The sequence below is a fragment of the Oncorhynchus mykiss genome, chromosome 3 (genome assembly GCF_057628025.1).
Source record: "Oncorhynchus mykiss isolate SJ-2025 chromosome 3, ASM5762802v1, whole genome shotgun sequence".
Taxonomy (NCBI): Eukaryota; Metazoa; Chordata; class Actinopteri; order Salmoniformes; family Salmonidae; genus Oncorhynchus; species Oncorhynchus mykiss.
The window spans coordinates 96760841-96774482 of NC_143024.1; the positions used below are offsets into that span (position 1 = coordinate 96760841).

Genomic DNA, 13642 nt, shown 5'->3' on the forward strand with positions numbered 1-13642 from the left:
TGAGGGGAGGGGAGGGGAGGTTATTCTAATGAATGATGAGGAGGTGAGGGGAGGTTATTCTAATCAATGATGAGGAGGTGAGGTGAGGGGAGGGGAGGTTATTCTAATCAATGATGAGGAAGTGAGGGGAGGGGAGGTTATTCTAATGAATGATGAGGAGGTGAGGGGAGGGGAGGTTATTCTAATGAATGATGAGGAGGTGAGGGGAGGGGAGGGGAGGTTATTCTAATGAATGATGAGGAGGTGAGGGGAGGTTATTCTAATCAATGATGAGGAGGTGAGGTGAGGGGAGGGGAGGTTATTCTAATGAATGATGAGGAGGTGAGGGGAGGGGAGGTTATTCTAATCAATGATGAGGAGGTGAGGGGAGGTTATTCTAATGAATGATGAGGAGGTGAGGTGAGGGGAGAGGAGGTTATTCTAATGAATGATGAGGAGGTGAGGTGAGGGGAGGGGAGGTTATTCTAATCAATGATGAGGAGGTGAGGGGAGGGGAGGTTATTCTAATGAATGATGAGGAGGTGAGGGGAGGGGAGGTTATTCTAATGAATGATGAGGAGGTGAGGTGAGGGGAGGGGAGGTTATTCTAATCAATGATGAGGAGGTGAGGGGAGGGGAGGTTATTCTAATGAATGATGAGGAGGTGAGGGGAGGGGAGGTTATTCTAATCAATGATGAGGAGGTGAGGGGAGGGGAGGTTATTCTAATCAATGATGAGGAGGTGAGGGGAGGGGAGGTTATTCTAATGAATGATAAGGAGGTGAGGGGAGGGGAGGTTATTCTAATGAATGATGAGGAGGTGAGGGGAGGTTATTCTAATGAATGATGAGGAGGTGAGGGGAGGGGAGGTTATTCTAATGAATGATGAGGAGGTGATGGGAGGTTATTCTAATGAATGATAGTGAAGGTGAGGGGAGGGGAGGTTATTCTAATGAATGATAGTGAAGGTGAGGGGAGGGGAGGTTATTCTAATGAATGATGAGGAGGTGAGGGGAGGGGAGGTTATTCTAATGAATGATAGTGAAGGTGAGGGGAGGGGAGGTTATTCTAATGAATGATAGTGAAGGTGAGGGGAGGGGAGGTTATTCTAATGAATGATGAGGAGGTGAGGGGAGGGGAGGTTATTCTAATGAATGATAGTGGAGATGAGGGGAGGGGAGGTTATTCTAATGAATGATGAGGAGGTGAGGGGGGGGGAGGTTATTCTAATGAATGATGAGGAGGTGAGGGGAGGGGGAGGGAGGGAGGGAGGAAGAGAGGAGGTGGGAGGATATTCTAATGAATGATAGTGAAGGTGAGGGGAGGGGAGGTTATTATAATGAATGATAGTGAAGGTGAGGTAACACTTCAGGTAAAGACAAAGCCTGCTGACAGAAACTATGTACAGAGCCTTCGGAAAGTATTCAGAAACCTTGACTTTTTCCACATTTTATTACGTTACAGCCTTATTCTAAAATTGATTAAAAAAATACATTTTCCTCATCAATTTGTCCTTGATACAAAGTGTTACGGTATGTTTAGGGAAAATTCAATGCAACACATTACTGAGTACCACTCTCCATATCTTCATGCATAGTGGTGGCTGCATCATGGTATGGGTAATCGTTAAGGACTTGGGAGTTTTTCAGGATAAAGACGTAATGGAATGGAACTAATAAGCACAGGCAACATCCTAGAGGAAAACCTGGTTCAGTCTGCATTTCAACAGACACTGGGAGATTAATTGACCTTTCAGCAGGACAATAACCCAAAACACAAGGACAAATCTACACTGGAGTTGCTTACCAAGAAGACAGTGAATGTTCCTGAGTGGCTGAGTTACAGTTTTGACTTAAATCTACTTGAAAATCTATGGCAGAGACCTGAAAAGGGTTGTCTAGCAATGATCAACAACCAACTTGACAGAGCTTGAAGAATTTATAAAATAATAATGGGCAAATGTTGCACAATCCAGGTGCGGAAAGCTCATAGAGACTTACCCAGAAGAACTCACAGCTGTAATCACTGCCAAATGTCACACCCTGATCTGTTTCACCTGTCTTTGTGCATGTCTTCACTCCCACCAGGTGTCTCCCACCTCCCCTCATTATCCTGTGTATTTATACCTGCGTTTTCTGTTTGTCTGTTGCCAGTTGGTCTTGTTCCGTCAAGTCCTACCAGCGTGTTTCCTGTGCTCTAGTTTTTGTTAGTCTTCTAAGTTCTGACCTTTCTGCCTGTCCTGTCCTGTCCTGACCCTGCTCGCTGTCCTGTACCTGCCTGACTCTGATTTGGATTATGACCTTGACTTACCTTTTTCCCCTTGAACGATAATAAACTCTGAGACTTGTACTGTAAGTGTACAGCCTCAGTGTTCACTGTCTTAGCCTGAGTCCTGATAATAGGCTATTGGGTACTGTCTAAAACTGTAAGGGTACAGCCTCAGTGTTCACTGTCTTAGCCTGAGTCCTGATAATAGGCTATTGGGTACTGTCTAAAACTGTAAGGGTACAGCCTCAGTGTTCACTGTCTTAGCCTGAGTCCTGATAATAGGCTATTGGGTACTGTCTAAAACTGTAAGGGTACAGCCTCAGTGTTCACTGTCTTAGCCTGAGTCCTGGTAATAGGCTATTGGGTACTGTCTAAAACTGTAAGGGTACAGCCTCAGTGTTCATTGTCTTAGCCTGAGTCCTGATAATAGGCTATTGGGTACTGTCTAAAACTGTAAGGGTACAGCCTCAGTGTTCACTGTCTTAGCCTGAGTCCTGATAATAGGCTATTGGGTACTGTCTGAAACTGTAAGGGTACAGCCTCAGTGTTCACTGTCTTAGCCTGAGTCCTGGTACCAAAGGTGCTTCTACAAAGAATTGACTTAGGGACGTGAATACTTACAGTATGTACATTTTATATTTCTGTATTTAATTTTCAATTAATTTGCAAAGATTTCTAAAAACATGTCTTCACTTTGTCATTATGGGGTATTGTGTATAGATGGGTAAAAATAAATAAAAAGTCATCCATTTTGAATTCAACAAAATATGGAATACGTCAAGGGGTGTGAATACTTTCTGAAAGAACTGTATGTACATAAAAATCAAATAAAATGTTATTTGTCGGGCCTCCCGAGTGGCGCTGTAGTCTAAGGGCTAGCTGTGCCACAAGAGATTCTGGGTTTGAGTCCAGGCTCTGTCGCACCTGGCCGCGACCGGGAGACCCATGGGGTGGCGCACAATTGGACCAGCATCGTCCTGGTTAGTGGAGGGTTTGGCCGGAAGGGATGTTCTTCGCCCATCGCGCACTAGCGACTCCTGTGGCGGGCCAGGCGCGCAATTGCACGCTGACACGGTCGCCAGGTGTACGGTGTTTCCTCCGACACATTGGTGCGGCTGGCATCCGGAGTTTAGCGGGCATTGTGTCAAGAAGCAGTGCGGCTTGGCTGGGTTGTGTTTCAGAGGACGCACGGCTCTCAACCTTCGCCTCTCCCGAGTCCGTATGGGAGTTGCAGAGTCAATGTGGAGGCTATATACAGGGGGTACCGGTACAGAGTCAATGTGGAGACTATATACAGGTGGTACTGGTACAGAGTCAATGTGGAGGCTATATACAGGGGGTACCGGTACAGAGTCAATGTGGAGACTATATACAGGGTGTTACGGTACAGAGTCAATGTGGAGTCTATATACAGGGTGTTACGGTACAGAGTCTGTGTGGAGGCTATATACAGGGGGTACCGGTACCGAGTCAGTGTGGAGGCTATATACAGGGTGTACAGGTACAGAGTCAGTGTGGAGGCTATATACAGGGTGTACCGGTACAGAGTCAGTGTGGAGGCTATATACAGGGTGTACAGGTACCGAGTCAGTGTGGAGGCTATATACAGGGTGTTACGGTACCGAGTCAGTGTGGAGGCTATATACAGGGTGTACTGGTACAGAGTCAGTGTGGAGGCTATATACAGGGGGTACCGGTACAGAGTAAATGTGGAGGCTATATACAGGGGGTACCGGTACAGAGTCAATGTGGAGGCTATATACAGGGTATTACGGTACAGAGTCCATGTGGAGGCTATATACAGGGGGTACCGGTACAGAGTCAATGTGGAGGCTATATACAGGGTGTTACGGTACAGAGTCAATGTGGAGACTATATACAGGGTGTTACGGTACAGAGTCAATGTGGAGGCTATATACTGAGGGTACCGGTACAGAGTCAATGTGGAGGCTATATACAGGGTGTTACGGTACGGTGTTACGGTACAGAGTCAATGTGGAGACTATATACAGGGTGTTACGGTACAGAGTCAATGTGGAGGCTATATACAGAGGGTACCGGTACAGAGTCAATGTGGAGGCTATATACAGGGTATTAAGGTACAGAGTCAATGTGGAGGCTATATACAGGGTGTTACGGTACAGAGTCAATGTGGAGGCTATATACAGGGTATTACGGTACAGAGTCAATGTGGAGGCTATATACAGGGTATTACGGTACAGAGTCAATGTGGAGGCTATATACAGGGTGTTACGGTACAGAGTCAATGTGGAGGCTATATACAGGGTGTTACGGTACAGAGTCCATGGGGAGGCTATATACAGGGGGTACCGGTACAGAGTCAATGTGGAGACTATATACAGGGGGTACCGGTACAGAGTCAATGTGGAGGCTATATACAGGGTATTACGGTACAGAGTCAATGTGGAGGCTATATACAGGGGGTACCGGTACAGAGTCAATGTGGAGGCTATATACAGGGTGTTACGGTACAGAGTCAATGTGGAGACTATATACAGGGTGTTACGGTACAGAGTCAATGTGGAGGCTATATACAGAGGGTACCGGTACAGAGTCAATGTGGAGGCTATATACAGGGTATTAAGGTACAGAGTCAATGTGGAGGCTATATACAGGGTGTTACGGTACAGAGTCAATGTGGAGGCTATATACAGGGTATTACGGTACAGAGTCAATGTGGAGGCTATATACAGGGTATTACGGTACAGAGTCAATGTGGAGGCTATATACAGGGTGTTACGGTACAGAGTCAATGTGGAGGCTATATACAGGGTGTTACGGTACAGAGTCCATGTGGAGGCTATATACAGGGGGTACCGGTACAGAGTCAATGTGGAGACTATATACAGGGGGTACCGGTACAGAGTCAATGTGGAGGCTATATACAGGGTATTACGGTACAGAGTCAATGTGGAGGCTATATACAGGGGGTACCGGTACAGAGTCAATGTGGAGGCTATATACAGGGTGTTACGGTACAGAGTCAATGTGGAGACTATATACAGGGTGTTACGGTACAGAGTCAATGTGGAGGCTATATACTGAGGGTACCGGTACAGAGTCAATGTGGAGGCTATATACAGGGTGTTACGGTACAGAGTCAATGTGGAGACTATATACAGGGTGTTACGGTACAGAGTCAATGTGGAGGCTATATACAGAGGGTACCGGTACAGAGTCAATGTGGAGGCTATATACAGGGTATTAAGGTACAGAGTCAATGTGGAGGCTATATACAGGGTGTTACGGTACAGAGTCAATGTGGAGGCTATATACAGGAGGTACCAGTACAGAGTCAATGTGGAGGCTATATACAGGGTATTACGGTACAGAGTCAATGTGGAGGCTATATACAGGGTATTACGGTACAGAGTCAATGTGGAGGCTATATACAGGGTGTTACGGTACAGAGTCAATGTGGAGGCTATATACAGGGGGTACCAGTACAGAGTCAATGTGGAGGCTATATACAGGAGGTACACCGAGTCAGTGTGCGGGGGTACAGGTTAGACAAGGTAATTTGTACATGTAGGTAGAGGTGAAGTGACTATGCATAGATAATAAACAGCGAGTAGCAGCAGCGTACAAAACAGAGAGTCCAGTGTCCAGTGTGTGGGTACAGTCTAGTGTGTGGGTACAGTCTAGTGGGGGGAGAGTCTAGTGTGTGGGTACAGTCTAGTGTGTGGGTACAGTCTAGTGGGGGGAGAGTCTAGTGTGTGGGTACAGTCTAGTGTGTTGGGTAGAGTCCAGTGTGTGGGTACAGTCTAGTGGGGGGAGAGTCTAGTGTGTGGGTACAGTCTAGTGTGTGGGTACAGTCTAGTGGGGGGAGAGTCTAGTGTGTTGGGTAGAGTCCAGTGTGTGGGTACAGTCTAGTGTGTGGGTACAGTCTAGTGTGTGGGTACAGTCTAGTGGGGGGAGAGTCTAGTGTGTTGTGTAGAGACCAGTGTGTGGGTACAGTCTAGTGTGGGTACAGTCTAGTGTGGGTATAGTCTAGTGTGTGGGTATAGTCTACTGTGTTGGGTAGAGTCCAGTGTGTGGGTATAGTCTAGTGTGTGGGTAGAGTCCACTGTGTTGGGTAGAGTCCAGTGTGTGGGTATAGTCTAGTGTGTGGGTAGAGTCCACTGTGTTGGGTAGAGTCCAGTGTGTGGGTAGAGTCTAGTGTGTGGGTATAGTCTAGTGTATGGGTAGAGTCGAGTGTGTGGGTATAGTCTAGTGTATGGGTATAGTCTAGTGTGTGGCTAGAGTCCAGTGTGTGGGTAGAGTCTAGTGTGTGGGTATAGTCTAGTGTGTGGGTAGAGTCGAGTGTGTGGGTATAGTCCAGTCTGTGGGTAGAGTCCAGTCTGTGGGTAGAGTCCAGTCTGTGGGTAGAGTACAGTCTGTGGGTAGAGTACAGTCTGTGGGTAGAGTCCAGTCTGTGGGTATAGTACAGTCTGTGGGTAGAGTCCAGTCTGTGGGTATAGTACAGTCTGTGGGTAGAGTACAGTCTGTGGGTAGAGTCCAGTCTGTGGGTAGAGTCCAGTCTGTGGGTATAGTACAGTCTGTGGGTAGAGTCCAGTCTGTGGGTATAGTACAGTCTGTGGGTAGAGTCCAGTCTGTGAGTAGAGTCCAGTCTGTGGGTAGAGTCCAGTCTGTGGGTATAGTACAGTCTGTGGGTAGAGTCCAGTCTGTGGGTATAGTACAGTCTGTGGGTAGAGTCCAGTCTGTGGGTAGAGTCCAGTCTGTGGGTAGAGTACAGTCTGTGGGTAGAATCCAGTCTGTGGGTAGAATCCAGTCTGTGGGTAGAGTCCAGTCTATGGGTAGAGTCCAGTCTGTGGGTAGAGTCCAGTCTGTGGGTAGAGTCCAGTCTGTGGGTAGAGTCCAGTCTGTGGGTACAGTCTAGTGTGGGTACAGTCTAGTGTGGGTACAGTCTAGTGTGTGGGTACAGTCTAGTGGGGGGAGAGTCTAGTGTGTTGTGTAGAGACCAGTGTGTGGGTACAGTCTAGTGTGGGTACAGTCTAGTGTGGGTATAGTCTAGTGTGTGGGTATAGTCTACTGTGTTGGGTAGAGTCCAGTGTGTGGGTATAGTCTAGTGTGTGGGTAGAGTCCACTGTGTTGGGTAGAGTCCAGTGTGTGGGTAGAGTCTAGTGTGTGGGTATAGTCTAGTGTATGGGTAGAGTCGAGTGTGTGGGTATAGTCTAGTGTATGGGTATAGTCTAGTGTGTGGCTAGAGTCCAGTGTGTGGGTAGAGTCTAGTGTGTGGGTATAGTCTAGTGTGTAGGTAGAGTCGAGTGTGTGGGTATAGTCCAGTCTGTGGGTAGAGTCCAGTCTGTGGGTAGAGTCCAGTCTGTGGGTAGAGTCCAGTCTGTGGGTAGAGTACAGTCTGTGGGTAGAGTACAGTCTGTGGGTATAGTACAGTCTGTGGGTAGAGTCCAGTCTGTGGGTATAGTACAGTCTGTGGGTAGAGTACAGTCTGTGGGTAGAGTCCAGTCTGTGGGTAGAGTCCAGTCTGTGGGTATAGTACAGTCTGTGGGTAGAGTCCAGTCTGTGGGTATAGTACAGTCTGTGGGTAGAGTCCAGTCTGTGAGTAGAGTCCAGTCTGTGGGTAGAGTCCAGTCTGTGGGTATAGTACAGTCTGTGGGTAGAGTCCAGTCTGTGGGTATAGTACAGTCTGTGGGTAGAGTCCAGTCTGTGGGTAGAGTCCAGTCTGTGGGTAGAGTCCAGTCTGTGGGTAGAATCCAGTCTGTGGGTAGAATCCAGTCTGTGGGTAGAGTCCAGTCTGTGGGTAGAGTCCAGTCTGTGGGTAGAGTCCAGTCTGTGGGTAGAGTCCAGTCTGTCGGTATAGTCCAGTCTGTGGGTATAGTACAGTCTGTGGGTAGAATCCAGTCTGTGGGTATAGTATAGTCTGTCGGTATAGTCCAGTCTGTGGGTAGAGTACAGTCTGTGGGTAGACTCCAGTCTGTGGGTAGAGTCCAGTCTGTGGGTAGAATCCAGTCTGTGGGTATAGTCCAGTCTGTGGGTATAGTCCAGTCTGTGGGTAGAGTCCAGTCTGTGGGTAGAGTCCAGTCTGTGGGTAGAGTCCAGTCTGTGGGTAGAGTCCAGTCTGTGGGTAGAATCCAGTCTGTGGGTATAGTCCAGTCTGTGGGTATAGTCCAGTCTGTGGGTATAGTACAGTCTGTGGGTAGAATCCAGTCTGTGGGTAGAGTACAGTCTGTGGGTAGAGTCCAGTCTGTGGGTAGAATCCAGTCTGTGGGTATAGTCCAGTCTGTGGGTATAGTCCAGTCTGTGGGTAGAGTCCAGTCTGTGGGTAGAGTCCAGTCTGTGGGTAGAGTCCAGTATGTGGGTAGAATCCAGTCTGTGGGTATAGTCCAGTCTGTGGGTATAGTCCAGTCTGTGGGTATAGTACAGTCTGTGGGTAGAGTCCAGTCTGTGGGTATAGTACAGTCTGTGGGTAGAATCCAGTCTGTGGGTATAGTACAGTCTGTGGGTATAGTACAGTCTGTGGGTAGAATCCAGTCTGTGGGTATAGTCCAGTCTGTGGGTATAGTCCAGTCTGTGGGTAGAATCCAGTCTGTGGGTATAGTCCAGTCTGTGGGTATAGTACAGTCTGTGGGTAGAATCCAGTCTGTGGGTATAGTCCAGTCTGTGGGTATAGTCCAGTCTGTGGGTAGAGTCCAGTCTGTGGGTATAGTCCAGTCTGTGGGTAGAGTCCAGTCTGTGGGTATAGTCCAGTCTGTGGGTAGAGTTCAGTCTGTGGGTATAGTCCAGTCTGTGGGTAGAGTCCAGTCTGTGGGTATAGTCCAGTCTGTGGGTAGAATCCAGTCTGTGGGTAGAATCCAGTCTGTGGGTATAGTCCAGTCTGTGGGTAGGCTCCAGTCTGTGGGTAGACTCCAGTCTGTGGGTATACTCCAGTCTGTGGGTATAGTACAGTCTGTGGGTATAGTCCAGTCTGTGGGTAGAATCCAGTCTGTGGGTATAGTCCAGTCTGTGGGTATAGTACAGTCTGTGGGTAGACTCCAGTCTGTGGGTAGAGTCCAGTCTGTGGGTATAGTACAGTCTGTGGGTATAGTCCAGTCTGTGGGTAGAATCCAGTCTGTGGGTAGACTCCAGTCTGTGGGTATAGTACAGTCTGTGGGTATAGTCCAGTCTGTGGGTAGAATCCAGTCTGTGGGTAGACTCCAGTCTGTGGGTATAGTACAGTCTGTGGGTAGAGTCCAGTCTGTGGGTATAGTCCAGTCTGTGGGTAGACTCCAGTCTGTGGGTAGACTCCAGTCTGTGGGTATAGTACAGTCTGTGGGTAGAATCCAGTCTGTGGGTAGAGTCCAGTCTGTGGGTAGAGTCCAGTCTGTGGGTAGACTCCAGTCTGTGGGTATAGTACAGTCTGTGGGTAGAATCCAGTCTGTGGGTAGAGTCCAGTCTGTGGGTATAGTACAGTCTGTGGGTAGAATCCAGTCTGTGGGTAGAGTCCAGTCTGTGGGTATAGTCCAGTCTGTGGGTAGAATCCAGTCTGTGGGTAGACTCCAGTCTGTGGGTATAGTACAGTCTGTGGGCATAGTACAGTCTGTGGGTAGAATCCAGTCTGTGGGTATAGTCCAGTCTGTGGGTAGAGTCCAGTCTGTGGGTATAGTACAGTCTGTGGGTATAGTCCAGTCTGTGGGTAGAATCCAGTCTGTGGGTAGAGTCCAGTCTGTGGGTAGAGTCCAGTCTGTGGGTAGAGTCCAGTCTGTGGGTAGAGTCCAGTCTGTGGGTATAGTCCAGTCTGTGGGTATAGTCCAGTCTGTGGGTATAGTACAGTCTGTGGGTAGAATCCAGTCTGTGGGTATAGTACAGTCTGTCGGTATAGTCCAGTCTGTGGGTAGAGTACAGTCTGTGGGTAGACTCCAGTCTGTGGGTAGAGTCCAGTCTGTGGGTAGAATCCAGTCTGTGGGTATAGTCCAGTCTGTGGGTATAGTCCAGTCTGTGGGTAGAGTCCAGTCTGTGGGTAGAGTCCAGTCTGTGGGTAGAGTCCAGTCTGTGGGTAGAGTCCAGTATGTGGGTAGAATCCAGTCTGTGGGTATAGTCCAGTCTGTGGGTATAGTCCAGTCTGTGGGTATAGTACATTCTGTGGGTAGAATCCAGTCTGTGGGTAGAGTACAGTCTGTGGGTAGAGTCCAGTCTGTGGGTAGAATCCAGTCTGTGGGTATAGTACAGTCTGTGGGTATAGTACAGTCTGTGGGTAGAATCCAGTCTGTGGGTATAGTCCAGTCTGTGGGTATAGTCCAGTCTGTGGGTAGAATCCAGTCTGTGGGTATAGTCCAGTCTGTGGGTATAGTACAGTCTGTGGGTAGAATCCAGTCTGTGGGTATAGTCCAGTCTGTGGGTATAGTCCAGTCTGTGGGTAGAGTCCAGTCTGTGGGTATAGTCCAGTCTGTGGGTATAGTCCAGTCTGTGGGTAGAATCCAGTCTGTGGGTATAGTCCAGTCTGTGGGTAGAGTCCAGTCTGTGGGTATAGTCCAGTCTGTGGGTAGAATCCAGTCTGTGGGTAGAATCCAGTCTGTGGGTATAGTCCAGTCTGTGGGTATAGTCCAGTCTGTGGGTAGAGTCCAGTCTGTGGGTATAGTCCAGTCTGTGGGTAGAATCCAGTCTGTGGGTATAGTCCAGTCTGTGGGTAGGCTCCAGTCTGTGGGTAGACTCCAGTCTGTGGGTATACTCCAGTCTGTGGGTATAGTACAGTCTGTGGGTATAGTCCAGTCTGTGGGTAGAATCCAGTCTGTGGGTATAGTCCAGTCTGTGGGTATAGTACAGTCTGTGGGTAGACTCCAGTCTGTGGGTAGAGTCCAGTCTGTGGGTATAGTACAGTCTGTGGGTATAGTACTGTCTGTGGGTAGAATCCAGTCTGTGGGTAGACTCCAGTCTGTGGGTATAGTACAGTCTGTGGGTATAGTCCAGTCTGTGGGTAGAATCCAGTCTGTGGGTAGACTCCAGTCTGTGGGTATAGTACAGTCTGTGGGTAGAGTCCAGTCTGTGGGTATAGTCCAGTCTGTGGGTAGACTCCAGTCTGTGGGTAGACTCCAGTCTGTGGGTATAGTACAGTCTGTGGGTAGAATCCAGTCTGTGGGTAGAGTCCAGTCTGTGGGTAGAGTCCAGTCTGTGGGTAGACTCCAGTCTGTGGGTATAGTACAGTCTGTGGGTAGAATCCAGTCTGTGGGTAGAGTCCAGTCTGTGGGTATAGTACAGTCTGTGGGTAGAATCCAGTCTGTGGGTAGAGTCCAGTCTGTGGGTAGAGTCCAGTCTGTGGGTATAGTACAGTCTGTGGGTATAGTCCAGTCTGTGGGTAGAATCCAGTCTGTGGGTAGACTCCAGTCTGTGGGTATAGTACAGTCTGTGGGTAGAATCCAGTCTGTGGGTATAGTCCAGTCTGTGGGTAGAGTACAGTCTGTGGGTATAGTACAGTCTGTGGGTATAGTCCAGTCTGTGGGTAGAATCCAGTCTGTGGGTAGACTCCAGTCTGTGGGTATAGTACAGTCTGTGGGTATAGTCCAGTCTGTGGGTAGAATCCAGTCTGTGGGTAGACTCCAGTCTGTGGGTATAGTACAGTCTGTGGGTAGAGTCCAGTCTGTGGGTATAGTCCAGTCTGTGGGTAGACTCCAGTCTGTGGGTAGACTCCAGTCTGTGGGTATAGTACAGTCTGTGGGTAGAATCCAGTCTGTGGGTATAGTCCAGTCTGTGGGTAGAGTCCAGTCTGTGGGTATAGTACAGTCTGTGGGTATAGTCCAGTCTGTGGGTAGAATCCAGTCTGTGGGTAGACTCCAGTCTGTGGGTATAGTACAGTCTGTGGGTATAGTCCAGTCTGTGGGTAGAATCCAGTCTGTGGGTAGACTCCAGTCTGTGGGTATAGTACAGTCTGTGGGTAGAGTCCAGTCTGTGGGTATAGTCCAGTCTGTGGGTAGACTCCAGTCTGTGGGTAGACTCCAGTCTGTGGGTATAGTACAGTCTGTGGGTAGAATCCAGTCTGTGGGTATAGTACAGTCTGTGGGTATAGTCCAGTCTGTGGGTATAGTCCAGTCTGTGGGTATAGTCCAGTCTGTGGGTAGAGTCCAGTCTGTGGGTAGAGTCCAGTCTGTGGGTAGAATCCAGTCTGTGGGTATAGTCCAGTCTGTGGGTAGAGTCCAGTCTGTGGGTATAGTCCAGTCTGTGGGTAGAATCCAGTCTGTGGGTAGAATCCAGTCTGTGGGTATAGTCCAGTCTGTGGGTATAGTCCAGTCTGTGGGTAGAGTCCAGTCTGTGGGTATAATCCAGTCTGTGGGTATAGTCCAGTCTGTGGGTAGGCTCCAGTCTGTGGGTAGACTCCAGTCTGTGGGTATACTCCAGTCTGTGGGTATAGTACAGTCTGTGGGTATAGTCCAGTCTGTGGGTAGAATCCAGTCTGTGGGTATAGTCCAGTCTGTGGGTATAGTACAGTCTGTGGGTAGACTCCAGTCTGTGGGTAGAGTCCAGTCTGTGGGTATAGTACAGTCTGTGGGTATAGTACTGTCTGTGGGTAGAATCCAGTCTGTGGGTAGACTCCAGTCTGTGGGTATAGTACAGTCTGTGGGTATAGTCCAGTCTGTGGGTAGAATCCAGTCTGTGGGTAGACTCCAGTCTGTGGGTATAGTACAGTCTGTGGGTAGAGTCCAGTCTGTGGGTATAGTCCAGTCTGTGGGTAGACTCCAGTATGTGGGTAGACTCCAGTCTGTGGGTATAGTACAGTCTGTGCGTAGAATCCAGTCTGTGGGTAGAGTCCAGTCTGTGGGTAGAGTCCAGTCTGTGGGTAGACTCCAGTCTGTGGGTATAGTACAGTCTGTGGGTAGAATCCAGTCTGTGGGTAGAGTCCAGTCTGTGGGTATAGTACAGTCTGTGGGTAGAATCCAGTCTGTGGGTAGAGTCCAGTCTGTGGGTAGAGTCCAGTCTGTGGGTATAGTACAGTCTGTGGGTATAGTCCAGTCTGTGGGTAGAATCCAGTCTGTGGGTAGACTCCAGTCTGTGGGTATAGTACAGTCTGTGGGTAGAATCCAGTCTGTGGGTATAGTCCAGTCTGTGGGTAGAGTACAGTCTGTGGGTATAGTACAGTCTGTGGGTATAGTCCAGTCTGTGGGTAGAATCCAGTCTGTGGGTAGACTCCAGTCTGTGGGTATAGTACAGTCTGTGGGTATAGTCCAGTCTGTGGGTAGAATCCAGTCTGTGGGTAGACTCCAGTCTGTGGGTATAGTACAGTCTGTGGGTAGAGTCCAGTCTGTGGGTATAGTCCAGTCTGTGGGTAGACTCCAGTCTGTGGGTAGACTCCAGTCTGTGGGTATAGTACAGTCTGTGGGTAGAATCCAGTCTGTGGGTATAGTCCAGTCTGTGGGTAGAGTCCAGTCTGTGGGTATAGTACAGTCTG

At 48.8% G+C, this 13642-nt stretch overlaps 1 protein-coding gene across 1 annotated transcript in view; it reads right to left on the minus strand.

The window, feature by feature from the left end:
- Positions 1-13642, minus strand: part of LOC110516739 (unconventional myosin-X) — a 254271-nt gene that overhangs the window by 119502 nt on the left and 121127 nt on the right. The window lies entirely within an intron of this gene.